General features: G+C 43.8%; 1 pseudogene; it reads right to left on the bottom strand.

Annotated features, from left to right (window-relative positions):
- Positions 1 to 19,361, bottom strand: part of LOC121005602 — a 167,271-nt pseudogene that overhangs the window by 35,681 nt on the left and 112,229 nt on the right.

Below are 19,361 nucleotides of genomic sequence, written 5' to 3'. Positions count from 1 at the left end.
GAGAAAAAAATAAAAAATATCAATTTCCGCTAACTTGTGCCAAAAAAAAAAAATTTCTATGAACTCGCCATGCCCCTCATTGAATACCTTGGGGTGTCTTCTTTCCAAAATGGGGTCACATGTGGGGTATTTATACTGCCCTGGCATTCTAGGGGCCCCAAAGCGTGAGAAGAAGTCTGGTATCCAAATGTCTAAAAATGCCCTCCTAAAAGGAATTTGGGCCCCTTTGCGCATCTAGGCTGCAAAAAGTGTCACACATCTGGTATCGCCGTACTCAGGAGAAGTTGGGGAATGTGTTTTGGGGTGTCATTTTACATATACCCATGCTGGGTGAGATAAATATCTTGGTCAAATGCCAACTTTGTATAAAAAAATGGGAAAAGTTGTCTTTTGCCAAGATATTTCTCTCACCCAGCATGGGTATATGTAAAAAGACACCCAAAACACATTCCCCAACTTCTCCCGAGTACGGAGATACCAGATGTGTGACACTTTTTTGCAGCCTAGGTGGGCAAAGGGGCCCATATTCCAAAGAGCACCTTTCGGATTTCACTGGTCATTTACCTACTTACCACACATTAGGGCCCCTGGAAAATGCCAGGGCAGTATAACTACCCACAAGTGACCCTATTTTGGAAAGAAGACACCCCAAGGTATTCCGTGAGGGGCATGGCGAGTTCCTAGAATTTTTTATTTTTTGTCACAAGTTAGTGGAAAATGATGATTTTTTTTATATATTTTTTTTTTTCATACAAAGTCTCATATTCCACTAACTTGTGACAAAAATAAAAAATTCTATGAACTCACTATGCCCATCAGCGAATACCTTGGGGTCTATTCTTTCCAAAATGGGGTCACTTGTGGGGTAGGTATAATGCCCTGGTATTTAAGGGCCCAAATGTGTGGTAAGGAGTTTGAAATCAAATTCTGTAAAAAATGACGAGTGAAATCCGAAAGGTGCTCTTTGGAATATGGGCCCCTTTGCCCACCTAGGCTGCAAAAAAGTGTCACACATCTGGTATCTCCGTATTCAGGAGAAGTTGGGGAATGTGTTTTGGGGTGTCTTTTTACATATACCCATGCTGGGTGAGAGAAATATCTTGGCAAAAGACAACTTTTCCCATTTTTTTATACAAAGTTGGCATTTGACCAAGATATTTATCTCACCCAGCATGGGTATATGTAAAATGACACCCCAAAACACATTCCCCAACTTCTACTGAATACGGAGATACCAGATGTGTGACACTTTTTTGCAGCCTAGGTGGGCAAAGGGGCCCACATTCCAAAGAGCACCTTTCGGATTTCACTGGTCAGTTTTTACAGAATTTGATTTCAAACTCCTTACCACACATTTGGGCCCCTAGAATGCCAGGGCAGTATAACTACCCCACAAGTGACCCCATTTTGGAAAGAAGAGACCCCAAGGTATTTCGTGATGGGCATAGTGAGTTCATGGAAGTTTTTATTTTTTGTCACAAGTTAGTGGAATATGAGACTTTGTAAGAAAAAAAAAAAAAAAAAAAAATCATCATTTTCCGCTAACTTGTGACAAAAAATAAAAAGTTCTATGAACTCACTATGCCCATCAGCGAATACCTTAGGGTGTGTACTTTCCGAAATGGGGTCATTTGTGGGGTGTTTGTACTGTCTGGGCATTGTAGAACCTCAGGAAACATGACAGGTGCTCAGAAAGTCAGAGCTGCTTCAAAAAGCGGAAATTCACATTTTTGTACCATAGTTTGTAAACGCTATAACTTTTACCCAAACCATTTTTTTTTTACCCAAACATTTTTTTTTTATCAAAGACATGTAGAACAATAAATTTAGAGCAAAATTTATATATGGATGTCATTTTTTTTGCAAAATTTTACAACTGAAAGTGAAAAATGTCATTTTTTTGCAAAAAAATCGTTAAATTTCGATTAATAACAAAAAAAGTAAAAATGTCATCAGCAATGAAATACCACCAAATGAAAGCTCTATTAGTGAGAAGAAAAGGAGGTAAAATTCATTTGGGTGGTAAGTTGCATGACCGAGCAATAAACGGTGAAAGTAGTGTAGGTCAGAAGTGTAAAAAGTGGCCTGGTCTTTCAGGGTGTTTAAGCACTGGGGGCTGAGGTGGTTAAAGGGAAACTCTCAAAAATGCACCCTGCCTAGAAAAATTCAATTTTATGCCACAGGAGTACAGAACTTGTAATTATGTGGCTGGAGGCAGGGCCGGCTCCAGGTTCATGTGGGCCTTTGGGCTATAAATCCCAGTGGGCCCCCTTGAGGCATTTTTGTACATTTACATGTCCCTCTGTGGCTCCCACACTGTATAATGCCCCTATACAGTATAATGACCACTAGTGGCCATTCACACAGTATAGTGACCTCCCAATGCCCCCACACACAGAATAATAACCCCCAGAGAAGGAGCTGTGCAGTGATGTAGCGAAAACTGACTGGGCCCCACAGAAAATTTTTGTATGCCCCCTGCCCCCCCAGTGGGTTCACATCACATTTTTCCTATCAGTTTGATGTATACAAATGTGCAGCACTCCATGTTTTTGTATCCTGCAGAGTCCAATAAAAAAAATGCATACGTTAACGTATATGTATTTTTTTTTTACAATGGAACTGTATAGTGAACGGACGCCACTGTATGGCATCAGTCTGAGGCATCTGTTAACGTATACATTTTTGGTATGCATTAAATGGATGGCAAAAATGGGATGTGAACCCAGCCTTAGTATCAGAATAAGCACCAGTACGCAGCGGTGTGGAGAGGGGAGGCCTCAATGTACTGAGAGCGCTACCTGGTCCTGGTGGTCAGGGGTTAGGACTGTATAATGTACTGAGGAATGAATGAAATTTTTACTGTAGGCCACTGGAGTACAGGCCCTAAAAATTAGGCATTCACCTGACAGAAAAAAACTTGTGATTATGTGGCTGGAGCTACATTAGGCGGTCACTGGAAGCAGGTATAACGCAGGCCTTAATCAATATTTTGTGGAAGCGGGTATATCAAACCCCTTAATCAGTATTTTGTGGAAGCAGGTATATTGAACCCCTTAATCAGTATTTTGTGGAAGCAGGTATATCGCACCCCCTCAATTATTTTTTTACCACAACAGTTATATCACACCACCCTGTTTATTTGGGGCAACAGGTATATCGCAGCCCTCAATCAGTATTTTGTGGAAGAAGTTTTTTGGGGGGGCAACAGGTATGTCACACCCGTTGCAAATAGTTGTTCCAATAGCATTTGTCCCTCTATATAGCTGCAGTATCGCAGCAGAACCGCACACAACTGCTGTACAATACAAATGCACTATAATATACTTTCTATGTTAGAAAGTATATTTTTAAGTATATCACACCCCTCAGTATATCACACCTATCGCTAGCACACCTATACCAGGCCCTATTAGATAGCGTTTGGTGTCCCTAACAGCCTGTCCCTGCTCCACAAAGCAACCTCTCCCTACACTGGCAAAAAACAGAATGTAAAATGGCTGCCAGATCGGGTTCTTTTATAGGGTGGGGGTGTGTCCATGTGCTGAAATGTCTCAACTGGCTGTCCTGTCCCACCTGATGGATGTGTCATGAGTCAAAGTTCGGCGCAATGCTAAATAATATGGCGCCGGTGGACCTCGCCATATGTTCGCAAAGTTCACCATGAAACGACCGCTGAGCGAACCGCAAGGCCATCTCTATTACTGTCCCATGTAAAAGGCCCTTTAGTAAACATATTATTCAACCTTTATTAAGCGATTACCTTCTGCAGCGGTTCCAGCAGCCTTCCTAATGCCATTATAGCAATCAGTACCACTATAGCTGCAACCAGGCTGGCCAACTGGAAAGAAGAGAAAACAGGAATATTCAGACCGACCAATGCACTGTGGTTGTCACTTTTGAGGCAGCAATATAGTAGTTATATTCTTGTACATAGGGGGCAGTGATATAGTAGTTATATTTCTGCACACAGGGCATACTAAATTAGATATATTCCTGTAAATAGGGACAGTATTATAATAGTTATATTCTTGACCATCACAATGCAACAGCACTCTGCAATCACAAATAGTCAAGTAAATACAATAGTGCCATACTCACTCAATAGTGCTAATGCTACGTCATAACCAGTAGGAAAGCTCCATACAGGGAAAAGCCTGGCGTCATAGACGCATTTTACTAATACCAATACGCCTTCGACTTTTTTCAGACGTTATTGTGACCTCTGCCAGTATGGGCACTAGCGAGGTAGTACTTAGTGTAGTTTCCGGTCTTAAAGAGATCACCTTGTTGGCGGACAGACACAAATGATTTTGTATAAAATGTATTTTCCAAGAATTTCACATTTATAACGTAGCATTAGTACATTTTCTATAGTGAGTATGGCAGTATTATATTTACTTTATTATTTGTGTTTGCAGATCTCTGTTGCCATGACTACGTGCACCTGCGCACTGGGATGTGTTGACTAACCCCCATTTAATTTTTTTTCTTGACCATAACTGCTTTAATATACCAGTTATATTGTAAATAAAGAGCAGTATTATAGTACTTATATTCTTGTACATAGGGGGCAGCAATATATTATTATTGTATACAGGGAGTGGTGTTACAGTAATTATGAGCTTCTATATAGGAAGCAGAATTATGTTAGTTACTGTATATTCATGTACATACATAGCAATGTGATAGTATATTCTTGACCAAATATGGGAAAGTATCATACAGTCCTGATCAAAAGTTTAAGACCACTTGAAAAATGGCTAAAAATCATATTTAGCATAGCTGTATCTTAAGGTTCCAAGTAGAGCTTCAACATGCAACAAGAAGAAATGGGAGTGAGACAAAACATTTTTTGAGCATTCAATTTAATGAAAACAACCAATAAACTGAAACAGGCTGTTTTTCAGCTGGTCAAAAGTTTAGGACCACACCTCCAAAAAAATCCGAAGGCCATCTACTGTCTGGAACTGTTGTCCATTTTTGTAAACTTCCCGTGCCATCCATCCCCAAAGGTTCTCAATTGGATTTAGATCAGGGGACTATGCAGGATGGGCCAAAAGAGTGATGTTATTCTCCTGGAAGAAGTCCCTTGTCCTGTGGGCATTGTGTACTGTAGCGTTTTCCTGTTGAAAAACCCAGTCGTTACCACACAGACGAGGGCCCTCAGTCATGAGGAATGCTCTCTGCAACATCTGGACATAGCCAGCGGCCGTTTGACGCCTCTGCACTTCCTGAAGCTCGTAGAAAACATCTCAGGTGGGATCTGCTTGTCATGCTAGTAACGTTGGAAACCATCAGGACTAGAGATGAGCGAACTTCTGTTTTAAGTTCGGCGTCTAAAGTTCGGCTTCCGGTTAGCGGAGGATCCCGATATGGATTCCGAATTCCGTTGTGGTCCGTGGTAGCGGAATCAATAATGGCCATTATTGATTCCGCTACCACGGACCACAACGGAATTCGGAATCCATATCGGGATCCTCCGCTAACCGGAAGCCGAACTTTAGACGCCGAACTTAAAACAGAAGTTTGCTCATCTCTAATCAGGACCATCAAGGTTAAATTTTTTTCTCATCAGAGAATAAAACTTTCTTCCACCTTTGAATGTCCCATGTTTGGTGCTCTCTTGCAAAGTCCAAACGAGCAGTTCTGTGGCGTTCAAGGAGATGAGGTCTTTGAAGACGTTTCTTGTTTTTGAAGCCCTTCAGTCTCAGATGCCGTCTGATGGTTATGGGGCTGCAGTAAGCACTAGTAAGGGCCTTAATTTGGGTCGAGGATCGTCCAGTGTCTTGACGGACAGCCAATTGGATCCTCTGGCTCAGTGCTGATGAATTTTTTTTGGGTCTTCCACTTTACTTTTTTGTTCCATAACCCTCAGGATCATTTAAGAAATTCCAAATGACTGTCTTACTGCATACCACCTCAGCAGCGATGGCGCGCTGTGAGAGACCCTGCTTATGCAGTTCAACAACCTGACCACATTCAAAAAGGGAGAGTTATTTTGCCTTTGCCATCACCACGTGTGACTACCTGACAGAAAATGACAATGAATCCACATCTTTGCACAGATTTGGCCTTTTAAAGGCATGTGGTCCTAAAATTTGGATCAGCTGAAAAACAGCCTGTTTCAGTTTAATCGTTATTTTCAATTAATTGAATGCTCAAAAAATATTTTGCATGTTGAAGCTCTACTTGGAACCTTGTTAAGATCCAACAATGTAAAATAAGATTTTTTGCCATTTTTCAAGTGGTCTTAAACTTTTGATCAGGACTGTAGTAGTTATATTCTTGTACATAGAGGACAATAATGTAGTAGTTTTCATGTCTACAGTAACAGTAGGTAGTATTACAATAGTTCTACACACCTCAACATTGAAATTGCAACATCAAGAAGGAAAAGTTGTGGAATTATGGAAATCACAGGATTGATAAACACTTTAATGATATGAAAATTATAATAAATGGAAACAAGATATTTAAAACCTCTCGATTTATTCAGCATTGAGTATGAGGGCCATGCGCAGAAATATATGCACTTACGTGCCATGTCTGAGGAAAGGTCTGCCATGCTGATTGCACTTGGGCACACAAATAATAAAGATTCGCTACCGGCAATTCCCTTTCCAATTGCCAACCAACAATGATGTCCAAGATATGCTCAATGGAAGATGCTGAAGGACATGGTAGCACATTTAGGCCGTACAGTAGCACAGGCAACATGCAGACTGGTGTTGTCCTGTTGAAAAATGGCTCATGGGACACAATGGCCATACCACTGGTTCCATGACTAAATCAATGTAACGCTGAGTTAGTGTACCTGAAGACTAGAGAAATTTGGTTACCATACATTATGCCACCCCACTCCATAATCCCAGGTGTAGGACTGGTGTGACTTTCCCTTACAAAGGCCTCTGTGAGGGGTTAGCTCTTCTCCGGGGGTCATTCTCACAGATAAGGCTTCAGGACACCGGGTTTCAGGTTCAAACAGTGCATTTATTGTGCCACACAAGTAAAAACAAAATGACTAAATAATAAACACTCGCCCGCCCAGGCTCTAACTAAACACAAAGTTCCTGACTCACCTAAGTCACAGTTCACACCCTGTGAACCCATGCGGCTTTGTCAGCCAATGTCCCACAGCCTCCTGGCTGTAAAGAGTTCAGTACGCCCACTCTCTCCAGTTCAGTGTTTCTTGTGGGGGATTGGGGCTTAGTAGTCCGCCTGACTATAGCCCTGCGACCCTCCCAGGCGTCGTTTCATCACCCAACTCCAGGCTATCTCCCAGCCTTGTGGTCCCTCAGCCTTGCCCAGCTGAGAGCACACTGACAGAGCCTCCAGGCCTCTATCCACAGGTAACACACTCCCCAGAATTCTTGCCTCTGTCACGGCCTAAAAAGCCAGCACCCCTCTGGGAAGGGGTCCCCTAGCTTTCCGGGTACCTTTCTCTGCTGCAGGCCGCGGTACCAGGACGCTGTTGCGGCTTCTCCGGTGGAGCTCTGCGCACAGCGGCGGCTCCATCGCTCCTCTGATGACTCGGTCCGCGTCACTTCCTATGGGACCGGAAGTGACCCGGTGAAGATGGCGGCATGCATCCATGCTGGAGGCCTCAGCCGGAGGGGTCGATTCTTCTTGGGAATGAGTCCCCCAGAAGAGGAGGCGGATCCGTGCGGCGATGAGGGCAGGGCCAGAAGGGTAAGTCCTTTTAAAAAGCATTGATATTAGCTACGGGTTGTTGCATCATGGAGGCCCAGGCTTTGAGCAAGCTAGAGACTGCTGCTGACCCCCTCATCCAAAATATTGTAAGTAGTATCCACTGGTTAGGTGAAATTCCTACTGGCCCGGTTATATATCTCCTTCTTTCCCTGTTAAGGTGGAAAAGGAGACTGGACATAGACCGCATGGGGACTCCAAGTAAAAAGCTAAGAAGTGCGCAACTTGCACTAAGAAGCTTTCGGAGTCATATAAGAAGACTTTTTGCACAGATTGCTTAGCGAAGATCCTGAAGGAGGAACAACCGTCCTTTCTGGAGGAGCTAAGAACCATTGTGAGGGAGGAAGTACAGGCGGCGGAAATGAGTCAACCCCCTTCCCTTCCAGTCCCCTCTTCCCCTCCGTCCAAGCGTGCCAGAGTACAGTTAGTTTTGGATTCCGAGGAAGAACCCGGGTGCCCTTCAGACGATTTGGAGGAAGAATTTCCCCCTTCCTTGGCAGAGGAACCTAGAAGATATCTGTTTTCTACAGAACATCTTGATTCGCTCCTAACAGCAGTAAGACATGGCGGTGGAGGAAGAGGAGCAGAAACTTACAATACAGGACGAAATGTTCGGCGGATTAAGAGCCAGGAAAAGGAAGCTTTTTCCTGTGAATTCTTATTTGCAGGATCTTATTAAAGATGAATGGGAAGAGGGTGACAAAAAACTCTATGTACCCAGGGAATTCAAGAGCAGGCTGGTCTTCAACCCTGAAGAAACAAAACTTTGGGATGAGATTCCGAAGGTCGACATTCAGGTGGCCAAGGTTGTGAAGAAGACATCCATACCGTTCGAGGATTCCTCACAGTTAAAAGACCCTATGGATCGAAAGATGGATGGACTTCTGAAGAAAGCCTGGGAATCTTCTGCAGTCACTATTAATACTAATATTGCAGCAACCTCGGTAGCCTGCGCCATGTGTTTATGGCTAGAGCAACTTGAAAATTATCTCAAGATGAAAACATCCAGGGAGGAAATATTAGAATCCTTACCCTTATTAAAGTTTGCAGCGTCCTTCATGGCAGATGCCTCTGCGGAATCTATTCGATTCGCAGCTAAAAATGACGCTCTTACAAATACGGCAAGACGAGCCCTCTGGCTAAAATCCTGGACGGGAGACATTGCCTCTAAAAATTTATTATGTGCAATACCCTTCACCGGAGCATACCTTTTTGGTCAGGTCCTCGATTCCATTCTGGAAAGTGCAGCGGACAAAAAGAAGGGATTCCCGGAAGAAAAAGTAAAAAAGCCACAGCCCTTTCGTAAAACCTCTAAGCAATTTACAACCTCAGAGAGAGGGAAAGGTAAAACGGGTAGATGGAGCTACCCTAAAGGAGGGAAAGGTAGGGGTTTCCTCTTCAACCCAAACCCTGGCTCAGGCAAACAATGACATCAGGCCAGTCGGGGGCAGGCTCCGCTTTTTTGGGGAATCCTGGACTCGGGTTACCCAAAATCAGTGGATCCTCAATTCCGTCCGTGAAGGTGTAAAGTTAGAATTTCGCGGTCCTCCTCCGCGAAGATTCCTAATCACAAGATTCCAATCGGTGGTGCAACAAAATCAGTTATAAACGGAAAATGTAAATGTGATCGCACACTGCATCCAGCACTCTGCCCTCCATGCTGGATGAGACATTGGTTTATATTTTGGCCAAAGCATAGTAAGCCACTCACCGCGTCAAGGTCGTCTCAATTGAGTGGTCCCTAACTCTTGTTCCTACCTGTTCATGGGCCATGACAGCCACATAAAATCCACGGAATGCAGGTCAGCATGCAAGCCAAGTACACTTTGCTTGTAACCCCGTCCGGTGCCATTACAGCTTTCATCGGATCCAGGGATGCTCCCTAAATCTTGTTCCTACCTGTTCATGGGCCATGACAGCCACATAAAATCCAGGGAATGCAGGTCATCATGCAAGCCAAGTACACTTTGCTTGTAACCCCGTCCGGTGCCATTACAGCTTTCATCGGATCCAGGGATGCAAGTACCAACATGCATGCTGAACCCACCATATACTTCTCCTGGAGCCAGATGGCTAATGGTAGGTTCTATATAAGCAGACTCAGTTTTATACTGACTTTAAAACCAGCCTCCAGGACAGTTATGTCTGGACTTACAGAAACTTTTAAAACTGAATGCTATAGTCCAGGTTCCAGAGGATCAGAAATACTTGGGTCATTATTCAAGTCTCTTTCTAATAAGAAAACCAGATGGAACCTACAGGACAATCATCAACCTGAAGACTCTGAACAAGTCATTAGCTTACCACAAGTTCAAGATGGAATCCATAAAGTCAGCAATTCCGTTAATTTCAGTAGGAGATCTCCTATGTACCATGGACCTGAAGGATGCCTACTATCACATCCAGATTCATCCACTATACCAAAAATTTCTCAGGTTTGCAATCATCCAGGAGGGGACAGTCCTTCATTATCAGTTCCAGTGTCTCCCCTTTGGAATATCCTTGGCCCCTCGCATCTTTACAAAAGTCCTCACAGAGGTAGTGGCATATCTAAGGCAACAGCAGATAAGAATTGTGCCGTACCTGGACGATTTTCTCCTAATTTCAGACACGAGACAGAATCTGGAGAGCAGTATCCATCAGACCATAGCCCTTTTCAAGGATCTGGGCTGGGTAATAAATTACCCCAAATTAGACCTAGTATCAAGCACCAGGAAGCAGTTTTTAGGAGTTCTCTTAGACACAGAGAATCAATTTTCCTTCCTTCCAGAATCGAAGCAGGAGAAAATAAGGGGAAAGATAGTATCCTTCCAGAAAAGAAAGGTCCATACTCTAAGAGAGGCAATGAAGATTCTCTGCCTAATGACATCATGTATTTCGGTAATCCCGTGGGCTCAGTTTCATTCCAGGATCCTACAGATCGCAGTCCTGGCATTATGGGACCACAGGGATCATCATTCCTTAAACTCAAAGATAGTGCTTACAAAGCAGTGTCTAAGTTCTCTATCCTGGTGGACCAACCCAGAAAATTTAAGAAAGGGGGTGGCCTGGAACCAGTCTCCATCCATAGTCATTACCACGGATGCAAGCCAGTGGGGTTGGGGTGCCCATCTGAAGGATCATTTCTTCCAGGGCAGATGGTCCAGCCTGGACAGCCACAGATCTTCAAATTACAGGGAGCTGAAGGCGGTATGGCAGACTCTAAAGACGGCGGAACACATTCTCTCCAACCACCACATCAGAGTTCTGTCAGACAACGTGACTACTGTGTGTTACCTGAAGCGTCAGGGGGGAACTAGGAACCCTCTACTTCAGGATTTATCAGAAAAAAAAATTCACTGGGCAGAGAGGGAAGTCCTCTCAGTTTCTGCAGTTCACCTAAAAGGAGCAGAGAACTCCGCGGCAGACTTCCTAAGCAGACACTGTCTCGATGCAGGCAAATGGTGCCTAAACAGGGAAGTTTTTCTTCAGATCTGCCACCAATGGGGGTTCCCACAGATAGACCCATTTGCTTCAAGGAGGAACACCCAGGTGAATCACTTCTTCTCTCTGAATCCGAGAGACAATCCGCTAGGGGTAGACTCCTTATCCCAGGATTGGGAGATGGACTTGGCGTATGCCTTTCCTCCGTTTCCCTTGATCCCATTGGTCCTGAAGAAACTAAAAACATGCTCAGCGACCCTTATTCTTATAGCCCCGGCTTGGCCGAAGAGAGCCTGGTTCCCGCTGTTGAAGGATTTGCTCCTAAAAGATCCAATAACTCTTCCAGGAAGGAAGGACCTTCTCGTACAGGGGCCCCTGGAACACCCGAACCTAGAGAAACTAAGACTAACAGCCTGGATCCTGAAAGGCAGATCCTGAGAAGTAAAGGCCTGTCGGATAAGGTAATTTCAACCTTGCAGCTAAGCCACAAACCTGTAACTTCGGACATATATTTAAAGATATGGAAGAGATTTACATCATGGCTTTCAGACTCTCATCCAGGGGTCTCAGTCCCGTCTATAGGCTGCATTCTGGACTTTTTACAGGCGGGTTTCGATTTGGGCCTAAAGCCCAATACCCTTAAGGTCCAGATTTCGGCCTTGAGTAGTTTTCTTGACACTCCTCTGGCAGACCACAGGTGGATTAGGAGATTTGTAAAATCTCCTAATCCAGACAGTACCCCCATGGGACTTAAATATAGTCTTAGAGGGTCTTTGTAGTTCTCCCTTCAAACCAATTGACCAGTTATCGGATAAGTTACTTTCCTTTATAAACAGTCTTTCTACTAGCCATTACCACAGCTCGTAGAATTGGAGAAATTCAGGCCCTCTCCATCAGGGAACCATTCTTGAAGATTTTGGATGACCGAGTCATTTTGAAATTAGATCCATCCTTTTTATCAAAAGTGGCATCTCCGTTTCACAGGAATCAGGAAATAATTCTTCCCTCCTTTTGTGCCTCCCCTAAGAATGCGAAGGAAGGAAGATTCCACTGCTTGGACGTAAGAAGATCAATTCTCGCTTACCTGCAGAGAACAGCTCCTTGGAGAAGATCGCAAAACCTCTTTGTTTTGTTTGGAGGAAAGAACAGAGGCAACAAGGCCTCGAAACAGACTCTAGCCCGTTGGATCAGAGACTCGATTCGCGAGGCTTACATACAGAAAGGACTTACTTGCCCTTTATCTATAAGAGCCCACTCCACCAGAGCAGTGGCATCTTCGTGGGCAGAAAAAGCAGATGCTTCAATGGAGCAGATTTGCAGGGCCGCCACATGGTCCAGTTTCTCTACATTTGTTAAACATTATAGACTAGATTCTCTGGCCAACCAGGACCTGGCGTTTGGTCGTAAGGTCCTTCAGGCGGTGGTCCCCCCCCTAGTTATTAAGCTGGTAGTTCTCCAGTGGGTACTGTCATGGAGGGACGTCCTGGAAACCAAGATTTAGTCTCACCGGTAAACGGTTTTCCAGGAGTCCAACATGACAGTACCCGTTATTTACCCCCCCCCCCCCCCCCCCATTTTTTTCCTTTCCGGTTATTGTCGGGATCCTTAATTACTTTTCCAATGTGAGATTAACATGGAGGTTCAATAAATGCTTTGGATCCTATCTGGTGTAGTAATTGGAAAGAACACTGGTGGGAGGGCTGGGGAGGGGCCTTTTAACCTCTCACGCTTCCTGTCCCTACAGAGATCCAATAGGACATCCTCCAGTGGGTACTGTCATGTCGGACTCCTGGAAAACCGTTTTCCGGTAAGACTAAATCTTAGTTTTTTGATCTTCTGGCTCCCGCACATGCGCCTCATGTCCTTTCTTCGACTGCTGGAGCTCTTGACTGAACTGTTCCCGGTCATGGTCATGTCCCGACACTTTCTTCTTTTGCTTTGCAGGGCTCCTTCAGCAGAGCATGCTTGCCCCTGCTCGCTTCTTTTACGTGCATCAGGGTCACTTCTTCCTCCTTTCCAGCAGTAGTTACCCCAACTACGGTGGCAGTTTCAGAGACCTCTCCTTTCTTTAGTGGCTTTTTCCACTTCGGCTCCCGCTCCCTTTGTCTTAACTTTGGTTTCTGCAGCACCTGGGGACTTCATGTCAATCAACACATCGGCCTTAACTTCTTCAGCCTTTGTCTTCTCTGAGTCTCCAGTCTCTTTGAGAGCCTTCAGACATGGCACCATACGCTTGCCCTCTTAACTCCTCCCCCTCTTTCTCATCGAGGCAGGAGGCACTGGGGTCTTCAGCATACTCCTCATCTTCTCGCGTTTTCTCCAGAGGCTCACCCAGGACACTGGTCTCCTTTTGGGGAGGAGTCAGGAGAGACAGCCCATCGTAATAGCCCGGATCCAAAAACTGATCGTTCACCTCCTCTTACTTCTTCCCCAGCAGGCTGCTGGCTATTTGGAAGGCCTTGTAGGCAGAGGGGACGTCTTCCAGGCCTGGGCTACACTCTACCATGGGTCTGTGGTCTTCGGCATCCACATCAGCCCCATCAACTGGTTCAGCAGAAGCATCTTCCATCTTCTCTGCCACAGCCAGCACCACAGTGCCACCATCTTCAGACCCATTCTTAATAGGCTCTAACTTAGACTTCTCCAACTGATAGACGTTCTTCCCGACATCATCCTTTGAGCTCACAAGACTGAGCCTCTAGGTGCTGAAGCAATGCCCTCATAGCACCTAGAGGCTCATTAGTATATTTTAAAAGTCTTTATTTTAAGAGAACGGCGGCAGGCAGGGAGTTATAATGGCATTGCTCATGTCTGCAGAACAATCTCCAGCTATCATTGTGTTTGAGATGAAAGCGCGACTCATCACTGAAGAGGATAGACCTCTATTGCTGTCTTGTTGTGCACCATGATATCCTTTCAGTGCAGTGAAGTGAGGTCAATGGAACACCTGTGGCTGGACATCTGGCTCATAGATCAATATTGTGCAAACGTCTTCTGATGGCTTGTGTAGACAATGTTTTAGACCCTAGGCTTGGGATGTCATGTCCAATTTCACTTGCAGTACAGAATGGATGACTACACACTATTTTTCTAATCAGACGATCTGTCAGTGCAGAGGTTCTCCTCTGTGCACCTCTTGCTCTCATTTCAGTTCATCATTGTTCTTCCAACCGCTAGGACACACAACATTTAACAGTGCTGACATCTCAGCCAAAGCGATAAACCAAGGTCTCTCAGATTCTAACAAGTGGCGAAAACTGGAACGTTGACGAACTAAAGTCATTGTACAATCATCCTACTTCACGTGATTCGATTTTTAAGGTTTCAGGTGGCTAAAAAACCTTGCTTTCAATCTGACTTTTATTACCCTCCCACACACCACAGATTGGAGCTGGGTGGTTAAAAATTTGATTATTTTCAGATCTTAGGCTACTTTCACACTTGCGTTCAGAGCGGATCCGTCTGCTGTCTGCACAGACGGATCCGCTCCTATAATGCAGACGTTTGGATCCGTTCAGAACTGATCCGTCTGCATTATAGCTTAGAAAAAATTCTAAGTGTGAAAGTAGTTCAGACGGATCCGTCCAGACTTTACATTGAAAGTCAAGACGGATCCGTTTGAAAATTGAGCCATATTGTGTCATCTTCAAACGGATCCGTCCCCATTGACTTACATTGTAAGTCTGGACGGATCAGTTTGCCTCCGCACGGCCAGGCGGACACCCGAACGCTGCAAGCAGCGTTCGGGTGTCCGCTTGCTGAGCGGAGCGGAGGCTGAACGCTGCCAGACTGATGCATTCTCAGCGGATCCGCGTCCACTCAGAATGCATTAGGGCGGTACGGATGCGTTCAGGGCCGCTTGTGAGAGCCTTTAAACGGAACTCACAAGCAGAGCCCCGAACGCTAGTGTGAAAGTAGCCTTAGCGACACCTGCTTCTTCCTCGATTTGGCTAGCATTCTGGCTTGTCCTTCTTTATGTTGCAGTTTCATGTTGAAGATTGTATTATTGTCTATACATAACAGTTACTTTCGTATCTACGTGTAGGTACCATTATTATACAGTATTAAAGCAGTTATATTCTTTTTTACATGAGGCAGTATTATAGTAGTTATAGTTTAGTTCACAGGAGGGGGTGTAATACAGTATGGCTATTCTTTACCATACTGTATTGTTTTACAATATGTATGTATGTATACTTAACCTAATTAGACAAAATATGACTTGTTATTTTAACCCAGAGATGCAGATACAATTTTGAAGTCTGATTTGTAATATAGGAGTTATAGGGGCACATTTATTAAGACCAACGTTTTAGATGCTGGTACATAGGGCTTAATAAAGGATCCGCTGAAGTTATGAAGAGGCGCAGGCCTCTCCATAACTTCGCTGCATCTAGAGCCAGTTCTTCCTATCTGTCTTACATTTAGACCATTTTCTACTCCTAAAACAGGCATAGAAAATGATGAATGAGACGGACCTGCCGGACCGTCCCTGCCCACGCCCACAATTTTAGACCTGGCGTGAGAAGTTGCATATAGCGGCGCAACGCCATCTGCACCTGAAATATGCCTAATATAGGCGTATTTCAGTATAATAAATGGCCCTTATAGTCTGTGTAATGTAATATAGTCTTATGTAAGTAGTAATTCAGGAGGTATAGAGGACAAGTAATGTGATGTATTTAAAATGTAACATGATGCTTCAAGGCGGACAAACACACATGGGGTCATTTATTAAGACCGGCGTTTTAGATGTCAGTTTTAATAGCCCTTGTGCTGGCCATGATGCGCCTAAGTTATGTGGAGGCCTTTACATAACCTAGGTGCATCCACCACTGGCCTAAATCTATGCCAGCTCCCTTGCTGGCATAGATTTAGATCATTTTCTACTCCTAAAACAGGTGTAGAAAGTAATAAATAAGAGGCCCGGCCAGTCCACACCCTTCCCTGCCCACACCGCACCACCTTTTTTAAAACTGGCATGAGGGGAAAGTCCCAGATTTGGCCACAAATTCCCTTTGCGACCGAATCTGCGACAGATATACACCAAACATTGGTGTATATCTAATAATGACCCCCATAGTCCTTGCCATCATTGAGATAAGGTTAGGTCACATGGTAATCTACCTGGGTTTTTCCACCAGTGCCCTCCTGGATTGCAGTTCGTGAGAGTGCAGTACTGACACAGAAGCAGGAGAATATTCCACCAATCAAATTGCTGCCTCCATTTGCAATAAATTCCTGTTAAAAGGAAGAATAATGTATTTACGATACTGTACATTTACAGCTTTAAATGGTGAAAACAGATAATTTGACCATGCTGATCCAGCAAAAATCAAAAGGACCACCCCCCCCCCCCCCCTCCACTCCACACACATTCTTCAAGAGGCTAGCCATACACATTAGATGTATGTTGGCCGGACACCCTGTGTGAAATCTACTTTCACTTTGTGCCAGTCATCTAATAACCCTTATTTCAACATTACTAAAAGGTCATCAACACTTTTTTAAGCTACATTCTTATCAGTAAGAAAAGAACTGAGCTATAACAGGTGTTTATAAGGTCAGAGATCAGAGTTAAAGGGATTCTGTCTCCAGGATTTACCCTATAGAGATATTTATATGTGCCCATCAGTCTCCTTGTTTTGTATTAAATGATCCCACTCTTACTGCTCTGTGTCTTTTATTCTTCCAAAAAGCGATTTTTTTATAGGTATGTAAATTACCTTGTTAAGGAGCACAAGGGGTTGTCCCACGCTGCGTTGGAGCCCGGCCGCGCCCATCGTTCCGGAGCTTAGCACCGCCTACGAGTTCATTTATTCACTGCACTTGCCCTGCCGTCATTCTTTCCAAGCGCCGTAATCTCGTGCAGACGCAGTGTACACAGTAGTCTGCGGACTACTGGCACATGCTTCGTCGATCCGACGGCACATGTGTCGGCTCCCTGCGCACGCGAGATTACGGCGCTTGGACGGAATAACGTCAGGGCAAGTGCAGTGAATAAATTAACTGGTAGGTGGTGCTGGGCTCCAGAACGATGGGCGTGGCTGGGCTCCAACGAAGCGTGGGACAACTCCTTGGGCTCCTTAGCAAGGTAATTTGCAAATCTATAAAATCGCTTTTTGGAAGAACAAAAGACACACAGAGCAGTAAGAGTGGGATCATTTAATACAAAACAAGGAGACTGATGGGCACATATAAATATCTCTATAGGGTAAATCCTGGTGACAGAATCCCTTTAAAGAGCTGCCTGACGTAACAGAGTGAAAACACAGAGCCTGTGACTACAGCCTTGAGATTCTCTACAGAGAAAGGTGCTCAAAATGTTTAATAGACCAATTGAAAAAAAATTTTTTAGCTCAAAATGAGTATAATGCAATAATAATAAAAAAAAAAAAAATCCTGCAAAGCTGTACATTGCCTGTAAGTGAATCTGACAAGGGGTTGTCTCACCAAGATATCCATTTTGCATTGATGGGTCAATTCCTCCAGAGCATCTAGCACATCCAGCACATAGGCTCAGTTCACACCTGAGCGTTCTGAAAGGAGCGCTCTGTATGCGCGATTGTACGGGCGTTTACAAGCGCGCATACAGAGACAAGCGTACACAGTGTCGCGCGTTCCCGAAAGTCTATGTACGGGAACGCGCGACAAGCGCCCAAAAAAACGCTCCTGTACTTGTTTGAGCGTCGGGCGTTTTACAGCGCGATCGTACGCGCTGTAAAACGCCCAGGTGAGAACCATTCCCATAGGGAAGCATTGGTTTCTCCTTGTTGAGCGTTTTACAGCGCGTAGGAACGCGCTGTAAAACGCTCAGGTGTGAACTGAGCCATAAAGAGTGTCCTGAGTGGGGGACGGGGGTTATCTTTATGATATAATGTGGATATACCATAAATGTCTGAGTTGGGAGTACCCTTTCAGGACCAAGCCATTTTTCACCTTTCTGCCCAAGCCATTTTTAGCTAATCTGACATGTATCACTTTATGTGGTAATAATAACTTTAAAACGCTTTTACTTATCCAGGCCATTCTGAGATTGTTTTCTCGTCACATATTGTACTTCATGACAGTGGTAAAATTGAGTCAAAATATTTCATTTTTATTTATAAAAAAATAAAGTCCAAATTTTAATTTCTCTACTTTTATAATGGATAGTACCGTGATAACTCCAAAAATAGTTACTACTTTACATTCCCCATATGTCTATTTTATGTTTGGATCATTTTGTGAATGCAATTTTATTTTTTGGGGACCTTAGAAGGCTTAGAAGTTTAGAAGCAAATCTTGAAATTTTTCAGAAAATTTCCAAAATTCACTTTTTAAGGACCAGTTAAGGTCTGAAGTCACTTTGTGAGGCTTACATAATAGAAGCCACCCAAAAAATGACCCCATTTTAGAAACTACACCCCTCATGGTATTCAAAACTGATTTTCCAAACGTTGTTAACCCTTTAGGTGTTCCACAAGAATTTATGGAAAATGGAGATGAAATTTAAGAATTTCACTTTTTTGGCAGATTTCCATTTTAATTTAAAAAAATTCCACTAACAAAGCAAGGGTTAACAGCCAAACAAAACTCAATATTTATTACCCCGATTCTGTAGTTTACAGAAACACCCCATATGTGGTCGTAAACTGCTGTACGGGCACACGGCATTGGGCAGAAGGAAAGAAACGCCATATGGTTTTTGGAAAGCTGATGCCACTTGGATAATTTTAAGCTGCCATGTCACATTTGAAGACCCCCTGATGCACCCCTAGAGTAGGAACTCCAAAAAAATGACCGCATTTTGGAAACTACGGAATAATGTGGCAGTTTTGTTGGTACTATTTTATTTTAAAAAATCATGTTTTAGTGTCTCCATAGTCTGAGAGCCATAGTTTTTATTTGTTTGGGCGATTGTCTTAGGTAGGGGCTCATTTTTTGCGGGATGAGGTGATGGTTAGGTTAGTGCTATTTTGGGGGGAATACGCCTTTTTGATCGCTTGGCGTTGCTCTTTTAGTGATGTAAGGTGGCAAAAAAAAATTTTTTTTAGCACCGTTTTAATTTTTTTTCTTTTTTTTTTTTACTGTGTTCACCTGAGGGGTTAGGTCAAGCGATATTTTTATAGAGCCGGTCGATACGGACGTGGCGATACCTAATATGTTTGCTTTTCTTTTTTTCCCTATTTTTTATTTTATTTTTATTTTTTTTTACTTTATTTTGGGAAAATGACGTTTTTTTTTTT

Source organism: Bufo bufo, chromosome 6 (assembly GCF_905171765.1).
Source record: "Bufo bufo chromosome 6, aBufBuf1.1, whole genome shotgun sequence".
Taxonomy (NCBI): Eukaryota; Metazoa; Chordata; class Amphibia; order Anura; family Bufonidae; genus Bufo; species Bufo bufo.
Note: the sequence above shows the minus strand (reverse complement) of the source record. Positions and strands in the feature narration are given on the sequence as shown.